This window comes from Orcinus orca, chromosome 2, assembly GCF_937001465.1.
Source record: "Orcinus orca chromosome 2, mOrcOrc1.1, whole genome shotgun sequence".
NCBI lineage: Eukaryota > Metazoa > Chordata > Mammalia > Artiodactyla > Delphinidae > Orcinus > Orcinus orca.
In genome coordinates this window covers 141,358,481-141,382,205 of record NC_064560.1, presented here as the reverse complement: position 1 = coordinate 141,382,205, position 23,725 = coordinate 141,358,481, and the positions used below count along the sequence as shown (strand labels likewise).

The following is a 23,725-nucleotide window of genomic DNA, read 5'->3' as shown; positions in this document are numbered from 1 at the left end:
TTCTTTTTCAGGTTGACTGCCTGTTTCCTCTTCATTTGTTAGGTGTGATGGGTTTTTATCTTGCTCCTTCATCTGCTGTGTGTTTTTCTGTCTTCTCATTTTGCTTATCTTACTGTGTTTGGGGTCTCCTTTTTGCAGGTTGCAGGTTTGTATTTCCCCTTGTTTTTGGTGTCTGTCCCCAGTGGTTAAAGTTGTTTCAGTAGATTGTGTAGGCTTCCTGGTGGAGGGGACTAGTGCCTGTGTTCTGGTGGATGAGGCTGGATCTTGTCTTTATGGTGGGCAGGTCCACATCTGGTGTTGTGTTTTGGGGTGTCTGTGGACTTATTATGATTTTATGCAGCCTCTCTGCTAATGGGTGGGGTTGTGTTCCTGTCTTGCTAGTTGTTTGGCATAGCGTGTCCAGCACTGTAGCTTGCTGGTCGTTGAGTGAAGCTGGGTGCTGGTGTTGAGATGGAGATCTCTGGGAGATTTTCGCTGCTTGATATTATGTGGACTGGGAGGTCTCTTGTGGACCAGCGTCCTGAAGTTGGCTCACCCACCTCAGAGGCACAGCACTGACTCCTGGCTGCAGTACCAAGAGCCTTTCATCCACACGGCTCAGAATAAAAGGGAGAAAAAGGAGAGAGAGAGACAGAGAGAGAGAGAGACAGAGACAGAGAGAGAGAGAGAGAGGGAGAGAGAGAGAGAGAGAGAAAGGAGGGAGGGAGGGAGGGAGGGAGGAGGGAAGGAAGGAAGGAGAGAGGGAGGGAGGGAGGAGGGAAGGAGGGAAGAAAGGAAAGAAAGAAAGAAAGGAAGAAGATAAAATAAAGTAAGATAAAATAGTTATTAAAATAAAAAATATATTTTAAGAAAAAAAATTTTTTTTAAAAGAAAAAAAACAAAAACGGATGGATAGAACCCTAGGACAAATGGTGGAAGCAAAGCTATACAGACAAAATCTCACACAGAAGCATACACATACACACTCACAAAAAGAGGAAAAGGGGAAAAAATCATAATTCTTGCTCTCAAAGTCAGCCTCCTCAATTTGGGATGATTCGTTGTCTATTCATGTATTCCACAGTTGCGGGGTACATCAAGTTGATTGTGCAGCTTTAATCCACTGCTTCTAAGGCTGCTGGGAGAGATTTCCCTTTCTCTTCTTTGTTCTCACAGCTCCCGGGGCTCAGCTTTGGATTTGGCCCCACCTCTACATGTAGGTCGCCGGAGGGCCTCTGTTCTTTGCTCAGACATGACGGGGTTAAAGGAGCAGCCTCTTCCGGGACTCTGGCTCACTCAGGCCGGCGCGAGGGAGGGGTACGGAGTGCGGGGTGAGTCTGCGGCGGCCAAGGCCAGAGTGATGTTGCACCAGCCTGAGGCGGCTGTGCGTCCTGGGGAAGTTGTGCCTGGATCCCGGGACCCTCGCAGTGGTGGGCTGCACAGCCTCCCCGGAAGAGGGGTGTGGATAGTCACCTGCTCGCACACAGGCTTCTTCGTGGTGGCAGCAGCAGCCATAGCGTCTTAAGCCCGTCTCCGGGGTGCGCGCTGTTAGTCGCGGCTCATGCCCGTCTCTGGAGCTCCTTTAAGCAGCGCTCTTAATCCCCTCTCCTCGCGCACCAGGAAACAAAGAGGGAAGAAAAAGTCTCTTGCTTCTTCGGCATGTCCAGACTTTTTCCTGGACTCCCGCCCGGCTACCCATGGTGCACTAACCCCCTGCAGGCTGTGTTCACACTGCCAACCCCAGTCCTCTCCCTGTGCTGCGACTGATGACCGAGCCTCAGCTCCCAGCCCCACCCATCCCAGCGTGTGAGCAGACAAGCGTCTCGGGATGGCAAGTGCCGGTCGGCACCGATCCTCTGTGCGGGAATCTCTCCGCTTTGCCCTCCGCACCCCGGTTGCTGTGCTTTCCTCCACAGCTCTGAAGCTTTCCTCCTCCACCACCCGCAGTTTCCGACTAAGAAGGGGCTTCCTAGTGTGTGGAAACCTTTCCTTCTTCACACCTCTCTCCCAGAGGTGCAGGTCCCGTCCCTATCCTTTTGTCTCTGTTTATTCTTTTTTCTTTTGCCCTACCCAGGTACGTGGGGGGTTTCTTGCCTTTTGGGAGGTCTGAGGTCTTCTGCCAGCATTCAGTAGGTGTTCTGTAGGAGTTGTTCCACGTGTAGATGTATTTCTGGTGTATCTGTGGGGAGATAGGTGATCTCCATGGCTTATTCTTCCGCCATCTTCCCCTGGTCCCCTTGGGTGCATATATATTTATAATTGTTATATCTTCTTCTTGGATTGTTCCCATGATCATTTTGTAGTGTCCTTCCTTGTCTCTTGTAATATTCTTTACTTTAAAATCCATTTTATCTGATATGAGTATTGCTACTCCAGCTTTCTTTTGATTCCTGTTTACATGGAATATCTTTTTCCATCCCTTCGCTTTCAGTCTGTCCATGTCCCTAGGTCTGAAGTGGGTCTCTTTTGGACAGCATATATATGGGTCTTTTTTTTGTATCCATTCAGCAAGCCTGTGTCTTTTAGTTGGAGCATTTAATTCATTCATATTTAAGGTCATTATCGATATGTATGTTCCTGTTACCATATTCTTAATTGTTTTAAGTTTGTTTTTGTAGGTGTTTTTCTTCTCTTGTGTTTCCCACTTAGAGAAGTTCCTTCAGCATTTGTTGTAAAGCTGGTTTGATGGTGCTGAATTGTCTTAGCTTTTGCGTGTCTTTAAAACTTTTGATTTCTCCATCAAATCTGAAGGAGATCTTTGCTGGGTAGAGTAATCTCAGTTGTCGGTTCTTCCCTTTCATCACTTTAAATATATTGTGTCACTCCCTTCTGGCTTGTAGAGTTTCTGGTGAGAAATCAGTTGTTAACCTTATGGGAGTTCCCTAATAATTTATTTGTCATTTTTCCCTTGTTGCTTTTAATAGTTTTTGTTTGTCTTTAATTTTTGTCAATTTGATTACTGTGTGTCTTGGTCCTTTCCCCTTGAGCTTATCCTGCCTGTGACTCTCTGCACTTCCTGGTCTTGGGTGGCTATTTCCTTTCCCATATTAGGGAAGTTTTCAACTATAATCTCTTCAAATATTTTCTCGGGTCCTCTCTCTCTCTCTCTCTTCTCCTTCTGGGACTCCTATGATGTGAATGTTGGTACTTTTAATGTTGTACCAGAGGTCTCTTAGGCTGTCTTCATTTCTTTTCTTTCTCTTTTCTTTATTCTCTTCTGCGGCAGTGAATTCCAGCATTCTGTCTTCCAGGTCACTTACCCGTTCTTCTGCCTCAGTTATTCTGCCATTGATTCCTTGTAGTTTGTTTTTCATTTCAGTTATTGTATTGTTCATCTCTGTTTGTTCTTCAATTCTTCTAGGTGTTTGTTCTTTAATTTGTCTAGGTCTTTTTTAAACATTTCTTGCATCTTCTTGATCTTTGCCTCCATTCTTTTTCTGAGGTCCTGGATCATCTTCACTATCTTTATTCTTAATTCTTTTTATGGAAGGTTGCCTATCTCCAGTTCATTTAGTTGTTTTTCTGGGGTTTTATCTTGTTCCTTCATCTGGTACGTATTCCTCTGCCTTTTCATTTTGTCCATCTTTCTGTGAATGTGGTTTTCATTCCATCAGCTACAGGACTGTAGTTCTTGCTTCTGCTGCCTGCCCTCTGGTGGATGAGGCTATCTAAGAGGCTTGAGCAAGCTTCCTGATGGGAGGGACTGGTGGTGGGTAGAGCTGGGTGTTGCTCTTGCGGGAAGAGCTCATTAAAAGTTTAATCTGCTTGTCTGCTGATGGGTGGGGCTGAATTCCCTCCCTGTTGGTTGTTTGGCCTGCCGTGACCCAGCACTGGACCCTACAGGCTCTTTGGTGTGGCTAATGGCGGATTCCAGGAGGGCTTATGCCAAGCAGTACTTCCCAGAACTTTTGCTGCCCGTGTCCTTGTCCCTGTGGTGAGCCACAGCCATCCCCTGCCTCTTCAGGAGACCCTCCAACACTAGCTGGTAGATCCGGTTCAGTCTCCTGTGGGGTCACTGTTCCTTCCCCCGTGTCCTGTCCTGATATGCACACTACTTTTTGAGTGCCCTCCAATAGTGGAGTCTTTGTTTCCCCCAGTCCTGTTGAAGTCCTGCAATCAAATCCCACCAGCCTTCAAAGTCTAATTCTCTGGGAATTCCTCCCCCCCCGTTGCCAGACCCCCAGGTTGGGAAGCCTGACGTGGGCCTCAGAACCTTCACTGCTGTGGGTGGACTTCTGTGGTATAATTGTTCTCCAGTTTTGTGTGTCACCCACCCAGCAGTTGTGGGATTTGATTTTATTGTGATTGCGACCCTCCTACCATCTCATTTTGGCTTTGCCTTTGTCTTTGGAAGTGGAGTGTCTTTTTTGGTGAGTTCCAGTGTCTTCCTGCTGATGATTGTTCAGCAGTTAGTTGTGATTCCTGTGCTCTTTCAAGAGGGAGTGAGCACACGTCCTTCTACTCCGCCATCTTGAACCAATCATCCACAAAACTTCTTTTAATGTTAAAATTACAAAGAATTTTCTTTTATGAATTTATAGAAATTTACATTCCAAAGCTTCTAGAGAAGAGTCTCTAATATTTATACATTTGTTTTCATTGAAATGTAAGTAATTATAAATAATTGTATCTGAGAATTACTATTAACCGCTAAAATTAAGTCTCTGAGAAATTCCCAAAAGAACTTAGGCTTTAGCTTTTACAAAGAAGCTCTTAAAACCATTGTTCTGAAGAAAAATTTCCCCTGCTAGACTACTGTGACTCACTTTCCTTGCTCATTCAAAGTTCAGTTTTGTAGTCACTCAGCAATGAACCATTTTAATTTGGTCACATTGTCTAAACATATAAAGATGCCAGACAAAGGAATAAATATTTGTTTGTATCTAAATAGTTTCAGATTAGTGAATTATGGTTTTATTTATTTAACTTGTTAAAGTTAATAATTGGCAATGTATTCATTGTTTTTCTAAAATTGTATTCAAATTTCACACACCTGTCTTTTCACAAAAGGGACTTCGGTTTGAAGTTAAACTACCTGCATTAAAACTATAATTAAACCCCAAACCTCACTTTGACAAATTATCATCCTATTAAAATAATGACACATTTGCTATTTCTTCTCCATTTCTGGTAAAAAATTAGTCAGGAAACAGAAAAAATATATATAATACATAGAATGACTTTCTTTAAAAAAATCACTCTCTAAGAAGTGCACAAAAAGTGTGGCTTTGGAAATATTTCCTCTAAGAATCCAGCTACATTAAAAATAATGGTGTATATTATTATATCATTTCTTGTCAAAGACTTTCTGATGTGATTCCTGTATTACAATTTCAACTGATAACCTGGGACCTGGAAAGAATAAGTATTTTATCATTACTCAGTCACTTTTAGTTTCTTCTACTTTGCTTTCAAAAAAAAGAGGCAGTGAAATTTTAAAGCCATCTCACATGTAGTGGCAAAGAGCAAAATTGTAGAATATTGATGCACACAGAAACAGACATAACAAATTTCAAGGAGCTTTTGATGACAGAAGCAAGTAGTCTTGTAGTCAACATAAATTGGTGGTGAAAGGTTGAGATCTTTGATCATGATCACAAAGGAAAACCTAGAATAAATGTGGCAGAATAGAAAATATCTGAGGCACTTTACAGGACTCTATTCCTCTGTAATGTTGGAAGATGGTCAAATCAAGAGTCTGAATCCTTGATTTCATTCACTGGTTACCTTTAACTTCCTCGAGTCCTCTATGAATGTAACAAAGCACTTAGGTGAACAGTCCTGCCACCAGATTTTCTGCATGTTGCCTGTTTACATCACTCTTTGTCATTAAATCTTTAATCTCCAGGAATAAGCTAATTTGCTGCCGCTACTAGCTCGTATTTGCCATCTTTACCTTTTGAGGAATGAAAATCAGGAGGAGAATTGCCAGGGTCTCCCTAAAAAAGTCTCCATATCTGCCATTCTTTCCCAGGATATAAGAAGTGACTGTCTTGAATGTGATATGCTTATCATAGCAAGTTTGTTGAAATGATTCTGAATAACTGGGACACTCCCCATGTCATCATAGCACCTGTGTATTGAAAAAATAAACAGGAATTTCTGAATGCTTGCTTTCCCCAACAAATTGATTTGGTATCTACTCTAATAGCTGGAGACCGTGGTGGCCCCAGATCCTTAATAGAAAATCTGAGGCCCAGCAGATATCCTCAAGTCCTATGGAGTCTGGCCTTCTTGACTTCCAATTGATTTTTTTTAATCATTGATTTTTTTTGTCTCTTTTAGTTGTATTATGCTCTTTCCCTATACAAAATGTATCATTGACTTATCAATGTCTAATATTAATGGATAATTTTACTCTCTTCCTGGGTAATACAAGCTGCTTAGAACACTTAACTTCATTTACATAGTTCCTTATGTAAATATTATTATTTTTTAATGGATCAGTGTTTATTGAGATTTACTCACATTTACAACTTTCTTTTCTTTTTATTCTTTTTGTATTTTTGAGCCCTTGATTTCCAGCCATCATTTCCCTTTTCTCTGGAAGAAGTCAGTGAGAATTTAACAACATATTGGACAGTCAAAGAGACAATTAGTGAACTGAAAACATACTTTGCAGATTCCTTTGGATGCAGGTGTCCTAATGGTGAACTCTTTCAGTTTTTTAATTCATCTGAAAATGATTTTATTTTTGCTAGTTACAAATCCTAGGTTAGCAGTTTCTTTCTGACTTGCATTGATGCTGTTCAGAAGTCACCTGTCAGTCTATTGTTATTCTCGTGAAGGTGAGTTGCTCTGGCTGCACTGAAGATCTTTTTGGTTTTATCCAATTTCACTATGATCTGTTTGGGATTTATTTGGATTCCTAAGTTGGAAGACAGATATTTTTCATGAGTTTTGGAAAATTCTAGGCTAAAATCTCCACAAAAATGACCAGTGCCCATTCTTATTCTTCTAGATGCCGGAACTTAAGGATTTCTCATGGAATTCTGAGTCTTTTACATTCTCTTCCATGTTTTCCATCTTTTTCTTGTATGCTGCATGCTGGGGAGTGTCTTCTGACCTGTTTTCAGTTCACTAAGTGTCTCTTCCACTGTCCAATATATTGTTAAATTCCATTGAATTCTTAATTTTTTATTATTTATTTATTTTTTTGCAGTATGCAGGCCTCTCACTGTTGTGGCCTCTCCCGTTGTGGAGCACAGGCTCCGTGGCCATGGCTCACGGGCCCAGCCACTTCGCGGCATGTGGGATCTTCCCAGACCAGGGCACGAACCCGTGTCCCCTGCCTCAGCAGGTGGACTCTCAGCCACTGCACCACCAGGGAAGCCCTGAATTCTTAATTTTTTAAATGGATTTTTCCATTGTAGAATCTCAATTTGTTTCTTTTTTAAATCTGCAAAGTTACTTTTTATAGTTGTTAGTTCCTTCCCCACTGAAATTTTCACAGCTTATTTTTCTTCTCCTTGAAAACGTTAAGCATAGTTTTACTGTATATGGTAATGCCTGACTATTTTGGTTATTTTTATCACTGTTGGTTCTTGCTCATTGTATCTTTTCTCTTCATGCTTTGGTGTATGCTGGGCATTGTGTTTGAAAAAGTATTTGTTGAAATAATTTGAGACTTAGGATGATATTCTCTTCCTCCAACGAGGGGTACCGACAACCTAGAGTGTTCTCAGGCAGTCTCACAGCCTGAGATTTCATGGGCTATTGATATTTTAAAAAGAAGTGAGTCTACCGTCTGCACAAGGTTGAGTTATTTTTGTTTTATCACTATTCTCAGGGTGTAGCCCTTTGGGGGCCCCGATTCCCAGTATTGGGTGAGCCCTGAACTCTGACTTTTCCCCTTAGCTCTAAGAGGCTATCAAAGCACATATCAGCTACCTCTTTCAGGTCAGCCAGTGATCACAGGGCAAACCTTTTCCCAAGTGTTGGATTTTTGTCCTGTAATTCCTTATTGTCTTGATATATCTTTGATGCTTTTAAGAAGATTTTAAAATAATATATTTAATCAAGCTTTTGTGTTTTTTTTTTCCCAGAGTGTGGTTAGATTTGGTTAAACTACTCAGTCTTTCATTACCTAAAGCAGAAATCTCCTCATACCTTTCATTCCATATTCTTGGTTTCCCTTTCCCTTTCTTTCTTCCTCCCTCCCTCTCTCCCACTCTCCCTCCCTCTCTTCCTCCTTCCTTCCTCTTTTAAAATATGGCTGGAGTACTTTTTTCAAAAGAGTACATGGCAGGTAAACCTTCAGAATTCTTGCATGTCATTGTTTTGCTTTCATATTTGATTAGTAGTTTGATTATGTATAGAATTATTGATATAAAGTCATTTTTTTCAGAATTTTACCAGCTTTTTTTCACTATTTTCAGCACTTATTCTTGCTAATGAGAGTAATACAATGCAATCCTGTTTCTGCTTCCTTTCTATCTATAGGAAGTCTCCTGTTTCTTGGGAAAGTAGCACTAGAAAAGTCCTCTTAATATAAATCTATTTAAATTGGATTGTTTGGGGGTTACCATTTTCTGATAAAAATAGATGGTAGAATGATATGATATCTTCCAAGTTCATATTTCACTTTCCTGCACAATCATAAAGATAGTAATTTCTGCAAAAATATTTCAAGACTTCCCTACAAGGGCCTGTCTTAAATTCTTTGATTTTTAAATGAATCTCCCTTGATGACCCTTTCTTATTTACCATTCTCCTGGTTGGTTTTCTCCTCATCCATCCTAAACTGATCTAACTCTGCTAAAATTCTCATTTAGCAGTAGCTCTGTTGGTGACTCAAGTCACCAACACTTTTATCAACCCTATGAAATCTAACATCTTTTCAAGGTTTGCAATTTTACTTTAAAGTCAATTTATGCTATATATTTATTATTTTACATTTATTAAATATTTATGGCTTACATATTTTAATCATATATTTATTAAAAATTCAATTAAATTGACCAAAATAGACTCTGATGTGATTGGTGAGGACAGATGTCAGTGTGATATGGGATGAGTATTTGAATCAGGACTAATTTTACAAGTGGCCAGTCGATTAATGAATATTTTTGAGCCATGACTGCTTCCCTATGCAATCTCATGGCTGTAAGAACTCAGATAATGAATACATCAAACAATAGGGAACTTCCATAGCCCTTTCCTGGAAGTTTCTGGCATATCCTCTTTATCTTTGGTGTGTTATGAAATTTCATGGCGATATGTCTAGGTTTTGATCTTTCTCTTCATTTTGCTCAGCATTCACTTTTTTCAGAGTGAAGCCAGGTGTCTTCAGTGCTGGAACATTTGCTTCTTTGCTTTTGTTTCATCTGACAGTATGATTCGTCTACTTGCCATTTTCTAAAGATTTTAATAAATCTCTGGTCTGCTGATGGCTCTTTTTCCCCTTTTTAGTGCTGCTCTGTGCTTGCTAGCTTCTGTATTTCTTGATTGTAATTTTTACAGGCATTTTTGAGGAAGAGAAGGTAAGTATCTATGTAAATAGTCTATTATATAGAACTGGAAGCATCAGGATTATTTATTTTAGATACAGAGTGCTTTATTGAATGGAAATCTCATTCTCCATATCTATATCTATATCTGTATCTACATCTACATAGATATCCCCATACCAAATCCCTATTACTGGATATTTAGGTTGTTTATAATTCCTTAAAATTATTTTTAAAATGCTTCCCATTAATTTTTGAGATTTCTGATTTTAAAATCTCCCTTTTCTCTGGATGCACATAAAAATTTCTACAAACAAAATATTATTTTAACTAGAATAAATTTATGTTCTATATCAAACAAATATTCCATTCTTTCTGAATGGGATAACCATTTGAGCACTATTTAGAAGAGACTGTCTTCTTTGGGGCCAAATAAGAAGATTGCACGTGAAGGGCTTTTGACAGCCAGTCTGAAGAGGCATGAATACTCAGAGGCCTCTATTTTCCAATACAGTGCAAACTCAGCCTAAAGGAGAGAATGGTGTAACTGCTGACACTGAGAGGCTTACATGCTAAAGGCAACCAAGTTTTCCCTTTTCCTTAGGGTTTGGCAGTCATCCTCAGGAACAGTTGAAAAGGGAGCAAAGAGAGACATTCTGTATTAGGGCGAGTTGAAACCAAATGTCAGTAATAGGGGTTTTTGGCTGCCTATTAGGAAAGAGACATATTTTAAGATATTATGTATGGATAAAATAAATGTTTTGAATATGAGCCCCAAATCAGTTATACTAAACAATCTAACATTGGTTCAGTTTCTGAAGTTTTTCATCATTGATTTGCACAACAGAAAAATGAGCCTGAAAGTATATGTTGTTCTAATGATAGGGTCTTGTTGGTGTTAATGACTAAGCTGCTGAAATCTTTATTAATGGAGTGACATTCAGAGCTCAGATATTTTAAAAATAGCACCAGGGCCTATAGAAGGGCTTCTCAATGTGATGTGGAACATTAATCCATAGCATCTGTTCTTTAATTGCTCCACTGCTCCAAATTAATCAGAAGAGTGAATGTACTGAACTTTAAGTTGTAGCTGAGCTCTTTCTCCCAGGAGGAGCTGTAGATGGTGTGTTCCAGGACAAAGAGTGGCCAAGATTTATTCCTTTGTGTCCACAGATAGTCAAAACTCAAAAATGGTATATAAAAAAGGTTTTGTTAAAAGGTCAAAATTACTATCACTCTAAATTAATAATTAAAATTATTGAAATTGAGCACAACTCCAGTTTTAATTTTTTCTTCAGCTTTATTTATTAATAGCTCATGGTTCTCCTGACCAATGGCAGATAATTCTGCTTATCTGTTAAGAGGTACCCCTTTTGAAGTCTAGTGTCTTATCCTGGAACCAGTGCTATGATTCCCAGAGATGTTCTAACTGTGAGCTGACTCAGGAGTGGAAAGATCTCTAAAGCTACTCTCAGTCAGCTCGCATGAGGTGCAGTGTAAGAAGCTTGGGCTAGGAGTCAAAAGTTCTGCACACATTCCATCTCATCTGTAAAACGGGATTAATAATGCTAGCTCTGCCTAACTACAAGATTGTGAAGAATAAATAGGACTATGCATATAAACTGTGTGAAAGCAAGATATTAATATTTTAATATACACTGGGGAATTTCTGGGATCCCACTTGGAGAAAGAGGAAGAAAATGTCTTTTCGTCCTCTCCTCCGTTGATAAGTTCCTGGGTGTATTTAGTTGGTTGAGGATGCTATAACAAAGTACTATAGACTGAATGGCGTAAACAGCAGAAATTTATTTTCTCACAGTTCTGGATGCAAGAAGTCCAAGATCAAGGTTCTGGCAATGCAGTTTCTGGTGTGATCTCTCTTTCTCACTTGCAGATGGCCGCCTTCTCGTTATGTCTTCATGTCGCCTTTCATTTTCCATGCTTTTTAGTGTCTCTTCTTAGAAGGACACTAATCCTATCAGATCAAGGTCTCGCCCTTATGACCTCATTTAACCTTAATTACTTTACTCCAAATACAGCTACACTAGTGGTTTGGCTTCAACATATGAATTTAGGGGCAGAGGGACACAAACATTCAGTCTATAACTTTAGGAAAGAGTGTATTGATCCAGAACCTATAGAGCCCTCAGCCATGGACTCATAAATATCACTGGCTCAGCTGAGCCATCAACAGAGAAAAAATGACCATGTGCTACAGATTTGTTTTCCAGAACCTCTCAATTAGATTGTTCGTGAAGGCTCTTGCATTCTTGGCTAGTGCTTGAAAAAAGAACAGAATACTTAAATTTTGAGTTACCACTGCCAAATATTTTCATACAACTTTGGATGTTGTCAAAGCCTTTTGAGAAATATTGGATTCAGAACATCTGTACTAGAGTCATTGCACTTAATTGTTTTTATTGTTCCATTGCAAATTTCTTAAATAAGATCAATTACCTACTTTATGTTTGTGGAACCTATGCTCTAAGGACAGAGAAGAAAATGATTCAATTTTAATTTTAATCAAAATAAGGCAGTTACTCTATGTCAGCCATGAAAACACTAGAGAAAGATTTATTCTTTAAAAGTAAAAGGATAAAGGAGGAAATACTGTAAACAATGCGTTTTGGGAAAGATGCATGCTTTTAGCCCAGTTAGCTCCATTTGGCATTTATGCCGATACCTTACATGCTTTAGGATCTTGGAGTGGGGCAGGTGCTGTGATTGAAGTGGCAGTGGACCTGTGTCCTGTCCTAGGGTAAGGGTACAGCTAGCAGGGAGCTCATTCTGAGAAGGTGGAGTCCCTAAGAAGACAGTGGTTCCAGGAGTATGGGGTATTCATGAATCACAGGTGCTTACTTCTGAGAAGTCTTCCAACAGGCACCGTCATCCTCATGCTTGGCTTAAATTCAGAGCGGGTCCTTGCCTTTGGGAGGAGGATTGTCCTGGGTGAACCTGTCTACTAGTCAGGTTAACAAGGTAAGGAACACGGCAAAGAGAACAATGTAGAAGCTTAGTGATCAGAACTGGGGCATAAGGTCAGGCTTGATATGAGTAACTTGCTTCTGAGATTGGGAAGGTGAGAGTTTTAATTCCTCCTGGAGATGTAGAGCACGATGTCAGGAATTTGGGTTTATTCAAAGGCAGTTCTCCTGCTGCTCTCTGGCTAATTTTTAGTTTTTTGTCTTTTCTGGGCTAGGAAGATTGATGTATATTAGCCTCAAATGACAGAGCTATATTTTCTTGGAGAGACTTTTCAACAAACTTTAAATAATTTTATAGTTTCGTATAATTTTAGGTGAAAACATTGAGGACTAATCATTTACTCAGGTTCACAGAGCATTTCTAGGAGCAGAGTGAGAATTAGAAGACAAATCCATTTTCCTTAATAGAAAATATTAGAAAACAACCATATAGAGACAGACAGTTTTTGCTGTGCTATGCATTATTCAGTCTGGTGAGCATCCTTCTTTATGTTTCTGAAACAGAATATTAAATGACACTCTGTCTGGGTTTTGGCTGAAGCCTCAAAGACTGAGAACAAAACAATATTTGCTAAACATCCCCATTCAAAGTGAGGTGCTGGGGCACCCACGTTAGACATGCCAAGGATGTGGTCATGTAGGTATGAAAGCACTGAGTGGATGAAGCAAAATTGCTGGGGTCTGAGGTACCCTGCTCCCTTCCCCCATCATGGAGGAGGATGGCCAGGTGCTTCCTGCAGAGCTTGACAGTGGAGAATTGGGGGTCCAATGGACACATGTCTTCCACAGGTTTCAGAGTGCTGAGGGTGAGCTGCGTTGGGGGAAGACTGCACTTTCCCCATGGCAGGGTGGTGGCATTTCCTCTGAAGACCATACAGAGGAAGGAAATGTCAATTAGAGCCTGGAAATGGTCATACCGTGAAGTGTCAGACACAGAAAGGCAAATATCATGATATCGCTTATATGTGGAATCTAAAAGAAAGGGTACATATGAGCGTATTTACAAAAATGGAAGTAGAGTCACATGTAGAAAACAAACTTATGGTTACCAGGGCATGGAGGGGAATAAATTGGGAGGTTGGGATTGACATATACACACTACTGTATATAAAATAGAAGACTAATAAGAACCTGCCGTATTGCACAGAGAACTCTACTCAATACTCTGTAATGGCCAAATGGGAAAAGAATCTAAAAAAAAAAAAAAAAAAAAAAGAGTGGACAGAAAAAAGGGCAAGTCTTCAAAGGGGCTGCAGATCGTGGTGGTGGAGGTTGGCTGTTGAAAGCATTTCACCAAGAGTCTGTGCGGGGCGGGTCACCGAATGTTGGGGCTGATAGAGGTTGGGGAGAGGCAGTGGAGTTATAGGTACCACATCTGTCCTGGGACATGCAACGAGAGGCTTCCAGTGGGGGATTCTGAATTTCTGAGGAATCCACAGAAGCGCCTTGTGAGTGTAGACATGCACCGAGTCTGGAGAACAGCCCTCCCCTCACTCCCAGGGGTTCAGAAGCCATAGAGTGAGAGAGAGGAGTGGAAGGCCAGGCAAGGAATTGAAGCAGGTGGTAGCAACCATGCTTGCCTCCCTCACTGTAGGCTTCCTGAGCTGCAGCAGGCTTGAGCTGGGGACAATTTAACTTTGAAGGTTGTGCAGGGTTTGATTATTGCTCCAAATTACTCTTTTCAGATACTGAAAAAGAAAGTTCTTTTGGCTAAAAGTGACCTGAGGACTTTTTAGTATTTGAGAGTAGTCAGAAAAACGTTATGAGATTTTACTGAGATTTCATCCTTTGGCAGAGGTAGAACTAGCCAAAAGAGCAATTTAAAGGAGTGTGTGTGTGTGTGTGTGTGTGTGTGTGTGTGTGTGTGTGTGTGTAAATGGAGGCAGGGGGCAAAGGATAGTAGTGGTACAAATCTATTTACTTAAGTAAATGATTATACTTCTGTAGCACCCTAGATAACATCCATCCAATACCTATCAAGCTATCTTGTTCTTATAGGTAAAATAACCTCACTGTCACTATGAAATAAGCATTCTGAGAATCAATTCGATGCCTTTTTCTCTAATATATAATACAATGTCATAAAATAGGTGCTCAATAAATATTTGTTGGACGAGCAGCTATTTGAAGGTAGTATCACTTAGGACTTAAGAGCTTAGGTTCTGGTTTTAGAGAAATGTGAGTTCAAATCCCGGCTCCACCATTTGCTAGCTCTGTCCTTTTAGACAATTTTTGTATCTTTCTCTGTGCCTCAGATTCATGTATTTAATATAGATATAATAGTAGCTCTACCTCGCTGGTCTTTTTCAGAACTACATGAGGTAATGCGATATAAGCACATGGCTTGACATGTTAGGTGCTCTCAATATGTAAATAGACATAGCTTATCATATTTTGTAAACTGTTGCTGCATTTCAGACTTCTTCCATAAGGAACTTACACTCTGTACAGATATTATTGGTTTGAGTTAAATTTTAGCAAAACTAAATATGTTGCTTTTAAGAGCCAATTAAAATCCTTCCTTCCTCCCTCCCTCCCTCCCTCCCTCCCTTTCTTCCTTCTCCCTTCCTCTCTCTCTCCCACCTTCCCTCCCTCCCTTATTTTTCACCATATTACCTTGGGTGAGGTATGGTGAGGCCAAAACAGATCAATAGAAGGCAGAAAGGGTTTTGTGGTTTGTTGGACTCACAGTTCCCTGGAGAGAACACAGCACACCGTGCAGGGCCACTCAGGGAAGAACTAGGGTCAGCCACAAGGCAGAGGGAGAGAGGAGAACTGTGGGCAAGTGCCTTTATACTGCAGTTTCTGAGGGAAAGAATGGGCAAGCACGTTTAGGATTGGCTAATGTGAGCAGTGTCAGTAGACTCTGGGGCATAGGGGCTGTCCCTGGTTGTCTGGTACCTGGCCCTGGGGCAATTAGAGCAGGTGTATAGGGGCCAAGAGTGTGAGAGCTGATATTGGAGGTGGTTCAGGGTGTGGGCTTAATTGACTGCTCAGGAAGCAGAAATGACCAGCCTCTAGCCAGGGCCTCAAAACTGGGTCAGGACAGCATTTAAAAACCTGTATCACACTACATAGAGTCAAATGTTAGCAGGTATTGAGGCTGAGGTTTTTGCTAGGTAGGAGAATTCATCCTGTGCACATTGTAAATACTGAGTGCTGCAGATGCACTCCATCGAGTCAAGGCTGGAGCAGCCTAATGCCATTATCCTCAATTCTCTTTTAATGTGTGAAAATTTCCACCCAAGGGGTGAGCAAAAGGATTATTGTTACTTAATGTTTGCTTAGCACAGCACATTTGGGAAATGTTTCAGAATATTTTATGAATGAATTCTGAGGTACCTAGAATTTGCAAGTATGTCTAAAATATACATATTTATTGAATATTTTTCCACTAAAACCGTTGAATTTGGGTAAGCCATAGATTGGCTCATAAATATGGAGGCTTTCAGTTTTTCAAGTCAGAGTCTTCTCTCCACTGTCCTCCTAGAATATATGTCACCGAGCAAACGGGGCGTTGAGGAAACATGGAGAGACTATTTTATGCTGTTTTGCTTTTGTTTGTTTCTTTGTTTTGTTATTTTTGGAAAAATGAGAGAACAAGAGGAGGTGGAGATGGGGAGTGAAAAATTCAGTAGTGTGTAGATTTGTAATATTTACCAATTACAGCAGAAAACATAAGTCCTCTTGCCTATTACTTAAAAATAGATCTCCAGGACTTCCCTGGTGGTCCAGTGGCTCCATGCTTCCAATGCAGGGGGCACGGGTTCTATCCCTGGTTGGGGAACTAAGATCCCGCATGCCGTGTGGTGCAACAAAAAAAATTAAATAAAAATAGATCTCTGAATGTGTCTCCCACATTGCTATGATAAATAACAGCCACTTTAGTGTTCCAAAGAAAATCCTAGTTATTGGATTTCTATAGTGAAGCATTGTTTCAAAAGACCTTACCTTGCTTTTGAAGACTATTTGCAATCTTGATACATTTTCATATTACTGGCACTAAATTATTTTTAGTTAAACTGGCCACAGTCCGCAATAAACCTAGATTCTGTTTTGAATATACATTCTATATAAATACTTAAGTATATTCCCAGTCCAAAGATATGGTCTATGGTTTTTTACATAAACTGTAGTAAGAAGGAATTCAAATATTATAAGACCTATTTTATAAGCTTCCTGTTACCAGACAGATATGTCAGACTCATTCATATGAAAAATGTATTTCATTTCAAAACTTGAAGTCTCTGAGTAAATACTGTTATGGTATGCAAATAATTCAGATAAAATTTGTACACTTACAAATATTCTTACCTACCAAATGAAAACTTAGAATGAGCTGCAGGAATAGTTGTAATAACATATATAGTCTGTATGTTCACAGAGGACATTTTATTCTTAAGGTCTGAAACACTCAAAGAACCAAGTAGTATAAAAAGAGTACTGCCAGCAGCCCTTTCCTAGTCATTACCGATGATGTGACGACCTTGGGCAGATCTACCTCTCTGGAGGACAATTTCCTCTTCTGAAAAAGAGGGAAATATATTAAATAATCTCTAAGGTTTCCTTTGTTATAAATTGTCATGATTCTCTTTTTATAAGTTATTTTTCATTTAGGAAAAAAGTAGGTAAAATGTATAAAATATGAATTTCATTGTATAACAGGAAATCATAAACTTTGTCGTGGCATGAACTTTTGTTTTTCAAATAAAGTGTATAGTTGGAAAAGTTCTGACATTTGTGTGCATCTGTGAAATCATCACCATAGATTTCCTCATGCCTTTTGTATAGTCCCTCTCTTTCTCTCCTCATCCTTCTCCTGCCCCATATCCAGGCAACCATTGATCTGCTTTCTATTGCTATAGTTTAGTTAGAATTTTATAATAAATGAGATCATACAGTATGTGTACCTTTTTTTGGTCTGGCAGTTCTGTTACTCAGCATAATTATTTTCAGATTCAGTTGTATTTTTGCATGTGTCAGTAGTTTAATTATTTATATTGCTGAATATTATTACATTGTAAAAATGTCACAGTTTATTCACCTTGTTGATAGATATCTGCATTGTTTCCAGTTTTTATCTGTAACAAGCTGCTATGCATATTCCTGTATGTCTTTGTATGGACATATGCTTTCTCCTAGGTGGGAGACGGGAATGGCTAGCTCATATGGCAGATGTCTATTAAGAAACCACAAAACCCTTTTCCAAAGTGATTGTACCATTTTACATCCCCACCAGTAGTGATGAGAGTTCCAGTTCTTCCACATCCTCACCAACAACTGGTATGGTCAGTCGTTGACATTTTAGCCGTCCTAGTGGATGTGAGGTGTTATCACATGGTGGTTTTAATTTGCATTTTCCTATTGATATGTGATATTGAATATCTTTTCATGTGCTTATTTGGCCTCTGTATATCTTCTTTCTTGAAGTGTCTGTTCAGATTTTTTTCCCTATTTTTAATTGGATTGTTTGGTCTCTTACTGAGTTTTGAGAATACATGATTCTTTATATACTGTGGATGTTGTTACTTTTAAGACTTTTTAGGTGTGACCACAGCAGTGCTCAGTCTAGGGCTAATTATCACCCAATATTGAGGTAAGACCCTTCTATGTTCTCTGCCAAATGCCCTGTGAATCATAAGGTTCCCCAGTCTGGTTGGTGGGAACAGGCACTAGTCCCAGACCTGTGTGGAAACCAGGCATTGTTACTTCTAATTTTTTGGAGTAGTTCTTTCTGTGGCCTTGAGTACTTTCCTTAAGAACATGCGTTGATCAGTAATCAGCTGAACACTTGGGAGGAACTATCTACATTTCTCTGGAGTTCCCTTTCTATGCAGTTTTCTCCTCTCTGGTACTCTATCCTGAGATTTCTAGCTTCTTTGATCCTCTCAACTCAGGGAGTCTGCTGGCACCTCTTGATTTCCCCCTCCCTGCTGCACTGTTGGAAACTCAAGACAGTAAACTGGTGCAATTTGTGAGTTCACCTTGTTTTTGTTTCCTGTCTCTTAGGGATCACTGTCCTTTGTTATCTGACATCCAGTGCCTCAAAAATGTTTTGTTTTTTTAACATGTTTTTGTTGTTTTCTTTTCTTTTTTCTTTTTTTTTTTTTTTTTTTTTGCTGCTCCAAGCAGGAGGGTGAATTTGGTCCCTTTTACTACATTTTGGCCTGGAGTGATTTTTAGTTGTTTTTTTTCTTTGAAGTTTGTATATATATATATATATATATATATATATATATATATATTTTAGTAGCAACCAATATTTATTAAGCACTCACTCGTATCAACAATTGTCCTGAGAATGTGAAGTTTGCTTAAACTCTTAAGGTGAGCCACTGGCCATGCTCGTAATCTCACTATCATTAACATTTTGGTGTATATTCCTCCAGTTCTCTCTCTCTCTCTTTGTATTTTTCTTAAACAGGTTTATTGAAATATAATTCACATACTATATAATTAACCAATTTAAATCATACAGTTCAATTTAAATCATACAGTTCAATGATTTTAAATATAGTCACAGATATGTGCAACCATCACCACAATTAATTTTAGAATATTTTTATCACTTTAACAAGAAACTATTTATCACCCTTTCATCCCCTACTTCCCTTACAGCCTAGTGCCCTGGCACTAAGCAACCACTAATCCACTTTCTGTCTCTATAGATTTACCTATTCCGGACATTTTTTTTTCTTTTTTGGCCTTGCTGTGCGGCATGTGGGATCTTGTTTCCCTGACCAGGGATCGAACCCGTGCCTGCTGCATTGGAAGCACAGAGTCTTAACCACTGGACCGCCAGGGAAGTCCCTGGACATTTTATATAAGTAGAATCATATAACATTTAAGCTTTTGTGACTGACTTCTTTCACTTAGCATAATATTTTCAAGGTTCATGCATGTTCTTGCATGTATCAGTACTTCATTCTTTTTTTTTATAGCCAAATAATATTCTGTTGTATGGCTATATCAACTTTTGTTTATCCAGTCATCTGTTGACAGATGACATTTGGGTTGCTTCTTTTAGCTGTTGTGAATAGTGCTAGAGTGAACATTCATGCACACATATTTGAGTACCTATTTTTAATTATTTATAGCATATGTCTATGAGTGGAATTGCTGGATTGTATGGTAATTCTATGTTTAACTTTTCAGGAATTGCCAAACTGGTTTCCATACTGGCTGCATCATTTTACATTCATACCAGCAATGTACAAGTGTTCCAGTTTCTCCATATTCTTGTAAATACTTTACTATTTTCCATGTTACAAAAATATAGCCATCCTAATGGGTGTGAAATGGTATCTCATTGTGGTTTTGATTAACATTTTCCTAATTACTAATGATGTTGAGCATCTTTTCATATGCTTGTTGGTCATTAGCTTATCATTTTTGGAAAAATGTCATTTAAGTGCCTTACCCATGTTTTAATCAGGTTGTTTGGTGAGTTACAAGAGCTCTTTATGTATTCTGGCTACTAAACCCTTATTCCATATATGTTTTGAAAAACTTTCCTCCCATTCTATGGATGTCTTTTCACTTTCTTAGTAGTATCCTTTGATGCACAAAAGTTTTTAAAATTTTGATGAAATTCAGCTTATCTATTTGTTCTTTTATTGCTTGTGCTTTTGGTGTCATATCTAAGAAATCATTGTCAAATCCAAGGTGATGAAGCTTTACCCCTATGTTTTCTTCTAATAGTTTTAGTGCTTAAATTTGGGTCTTTGATCCATCTTGAGTTAATTTCTGGAAGTGGTATGAGGTAAGGATCCAACCTTATTCTGTTGCATGTGGCTATCCAGTTGTACCAAAACCATTTGTTGAAAAGACTTTTTTTTCCCCATTGAATGATTTTGGTACCTTTGTTGAAAATCAGTTGACTATAGACATATGGATTTATTTCTGGACTCTAAATTCTATTCCATTGGTCTATATGTCTATCCTTATGCCAGAGCACACTGTTTTGATTACTGTAACTTTGTACTAAGATTTCAAATTGAGGAGTGTGAGTCTTCCTACTTTATTCTTTTTTAAGCTTGTTTTGGCTATTCTGGTTCTCTGGCAATTTCATATGAATATTGGAATCAGCTGAAATTCTAGTAAAGATTGCATTGAATCTGTAGGTCAAGTTGAAGAATATTGCTGTCTTAATAATATTGTCTTCTAATTCATGAAGATGGGGTGATTTTCATCTTCTTTAATTTCTTTGGATAATGTTTATAGATTTCAGAGCATAAATTTTACACTTTGCTAAATTTATTCTTAAGCATTTTATTCTTTTTTGATGCTATTATAAATGAAGTTTTAAAAATTTCATTTTTAGATTGTTCATTGCAGGTGTATAGAAATATAATTGATTTTTGTATATTGATTTTATATCTTGCAAACTTGCTGAACTCATTAGTTTTGATAGTTTTTTGGTGGATTCCTTAGGATTATCCACAGACAAGATTATGTTATCTGTGAATAGAGATGGTTTTACTTCTTCTCTTCCAATCTGGACAAGTTTTATTTCTTTTTCTTCCCCAATTGCTTTCTTTAGAACTTCTAATATGATGTTGAATGGAAGTAGCAAGAGCAGACACCCTTATCTTATTCCTGATCTTAGAGGGAAAGCATGCAGTTTTTCACCATTAAGTATTATGTTAGCTTTGGGGTTTTTGTACTTGTCCTTTTTCAGGTTGTGGAAGTTCCCTTTGATTTATAGTTTGTTTAGTGTTTCTGTTATGAAAGGGTGTTGATCAAATTCTTTTTCTATTTCTATTGAGATGACCATACGTTTTTTTGGGGTTTTTTTCTGTCCAAAGAGGGTATTACGTTAATTGCTTTTCAGATGTTAAATTACCCTAGGGATAAATTCTACTTGATCATGGTATATAATTCTTTTTGTATTTTGCTAGAATCAGTTTGCTAGTATTTTGTTGAGGATTTTTATATCCATATTTATAAAAGATATTGGTCTGTAGCTCTTTTTCCTTATGATGTCTTTGTCTGGTTTTGGTACCAGGGTAATACTGGTCTGATAGAATGAGTTGGGAAGTATTCCCTCCTCTTCGAATTTTTGGAAGAATTTGTGAAAAATTGGTATTCATTCTTCTTTAAATGTTTAATAGAATTCAGCAGTAAAGCCATCTGGGCCTAAGTTTTTCTTTGTGGGTAAGTTTTTTTTTTTTTTTTTTAATGCACTTTTCCAAACTGCAATTTATTTCATAATTGCAAGAAAAGATCTTTAAAAAAAAAGAGAGAGAATTGACATTGGAAACAGCAAATGTTCTGTTCTCTTTTATGCCTCAAACATATATCACTGGATTCCTAAAGGCTAATTTAAGGTATAGTCAAAAGAGGTTATGGGTAACTTCTTGATTACTAATTCAATCTTTTTATTTGTTACAGGTCTATTCAGATTGTTTTTCTTGAGTTGGTTTCAGTAGTTTGAAATGTCACTTAAATATACTTTATAATTTTACATATACTTTGGTATACTTCTAGGCTTTCTATTCCTTTGTGTAACGATTCTTAAGACAAATACCACACTGCATTTATTTCTTATTATTTTATCATTTTGAAAACCTATAGTAACTAGAAAAGAAACTTCCCTCTTGTTACTCCTTAAACTTTTTTGGTTGGTTACTTCTGTCAATTTATATTCCAGCTGATCATTAGAATCACTCTGTCATAACACCTATGTTTCCTCTGCATCCCTCTTCCCAAATTTCCTCCAATTGCTTAAGTCAGTCAAATAGACCTTTGCTCTGATTCCAAAGATCTTCAGCTGTCATCCAGGATCTCTGTCTCACTCCCACCCTAAGCCCATATACTACTCCACTTCCCCCACAACTCAAAATTTGTATCCCTCTCCTACTACCTATTGGTTTATAATTTCTACTTTAACAATACAATCTATTCACATTTCTTTATTTTAGCAAAGCAAAATTCACCAGTGTTTACCTACAGAAGATCATACTATCTTGCAGTATTTGTTACTTAATCTCTTCCATAAAAATCATATCCTGTCCAAGAACATGGTATATCTCTCCATCTGTTTGTGTCATCTTTGATTTCTTTCATCAGTGTCTTATAGTTTTCTGAGTACAGGTCTTTTACCTCCTTAAGTAGGTTTTTTTCCTAGGTATTTTATTCTTTTTGTTGCAGTGGTAAATGGGATTGTTTCCTTAATTTCTCTTTCTGATCTTTCATTGTTAGTGTATAGGAATGCAAGAGATTTCTGTGCCTTAATTTTGTATCCTGCAGCTTTACGAAATTCATTGATTAGCTCTAGTAGTTTTCTGGTGGCATTTTTAGGATTTTCTACATATAGTATCATGTCAACTACAAACAGTGACCGTTTTACTTCTTTTCCAGTTTGGATTCCTTTTATTTCTTTTTCTTCTCTGATTGCCATGGCTAGGACTTCCAAAACTATGTTGAATAATAGTGGTGAGAGTGGACATCCTTGTCTTGTTCCTGATCTTAGAGGAAATGCTTTCAGTTTTTTGCCATTGAGAATGTTGTTGGCTGTGGGTTTGTCCTATGTGGCCTTTATTATGTTGATGTAGTTTCCCTCTAAGCACACTTTCTGGAGAGTTTTTATCGTAAGTGGGTGTTGAATTTTGTCACACGCTTTTTCTGCATCTATTGAGATGGTCATATGGTTTTTATTCTTCAATTTGTTAATATGGTGTATCATATTGATTGATTTGCATATATTGAAGAATCCTTGCACTCCTGGGTTAAACCCCACTTGATCATGGTTTATGATCCTTTTAATGTGTTGTTGTATTCCGTTCGCTAGTAATTTTTTGAGGATTTTTTCATCTATTTTCATCAGTGATATTGGTCTGTAATTTTATTTTTTTGTAGTGTCTTTGTCTGGTTTTGGTATCAGGGTGATGGTGGCCTTGTAGAATGAGTTTGGGAGTGTTCCTTCCTCTGCAATTTTTTGGAAGAGTTTGAGAAGGATGGGTGTTAGCTCTTCTCTAAATGTTTGATAGAGTTTGCCTGTGAAGCCATCTGGTCCTGGGCTTTTGTTTGTTGGAAGATGTTTAATCAGAGTTTCAATTTCATTACTTGTGTTTGGTCTGTTCATATTTTCTGTTCCTTCCTGGTTCAGTCTTTGAAGGTTATACCTTTCTAAGAATTTGTCCATTTCTTCCAGGTTGTCCATTTTGTTGGCATAGGGTTGCTTGTAGTAGTCTCTCATGATGCTTTGTATTTCTGTGGTGTCCGTTGTAACTTCTCCTTTTTCATTTCTAATTTTATTGATTTGAGTCCTCTCCCTCTTTTTCTTCATGAGTCTGGCTAAAGGTTTATCAA

The 23,725-nt window shown here is 38.3% G+C and overlaps 2 pseudogenes across 1 annotated transcript in view; both read right to left on the bottom strand.

Annotated features, from left to right (window-relative positions):
* Positions 1-5,266: 5,266 nt before the first annotated feature.
* LOC117201400 (general transcription factor IIH subunit 3-like) lies at positions 5,267-12,318 on the bottom strand (annotated as a pseudogene).
* Positions 12,319-13,119: 801 nt separating this feature from the next.
* LOC101288984 (probable global transcription activator SNF2L2) overlaps positions 13,120-23,725 on the bottom strand; it is a 68,394-nt pseudogene continuing 57,788 nt past the window's right edge. Inside the window, exons 2-3 of the transcript XR_004483419.2 lie at positions 16,884-16,937; positions 13,120-13,275 (exon numbers count right to left, since the gene is read on the bottom strand). The product of XR_004483419.2 is annotated as a probable global transcription activator SNF2L2 (transcript). The remainder of the gene's footprint in view (positions 13,276-16,883; positions 16,938-23,725) is intronic.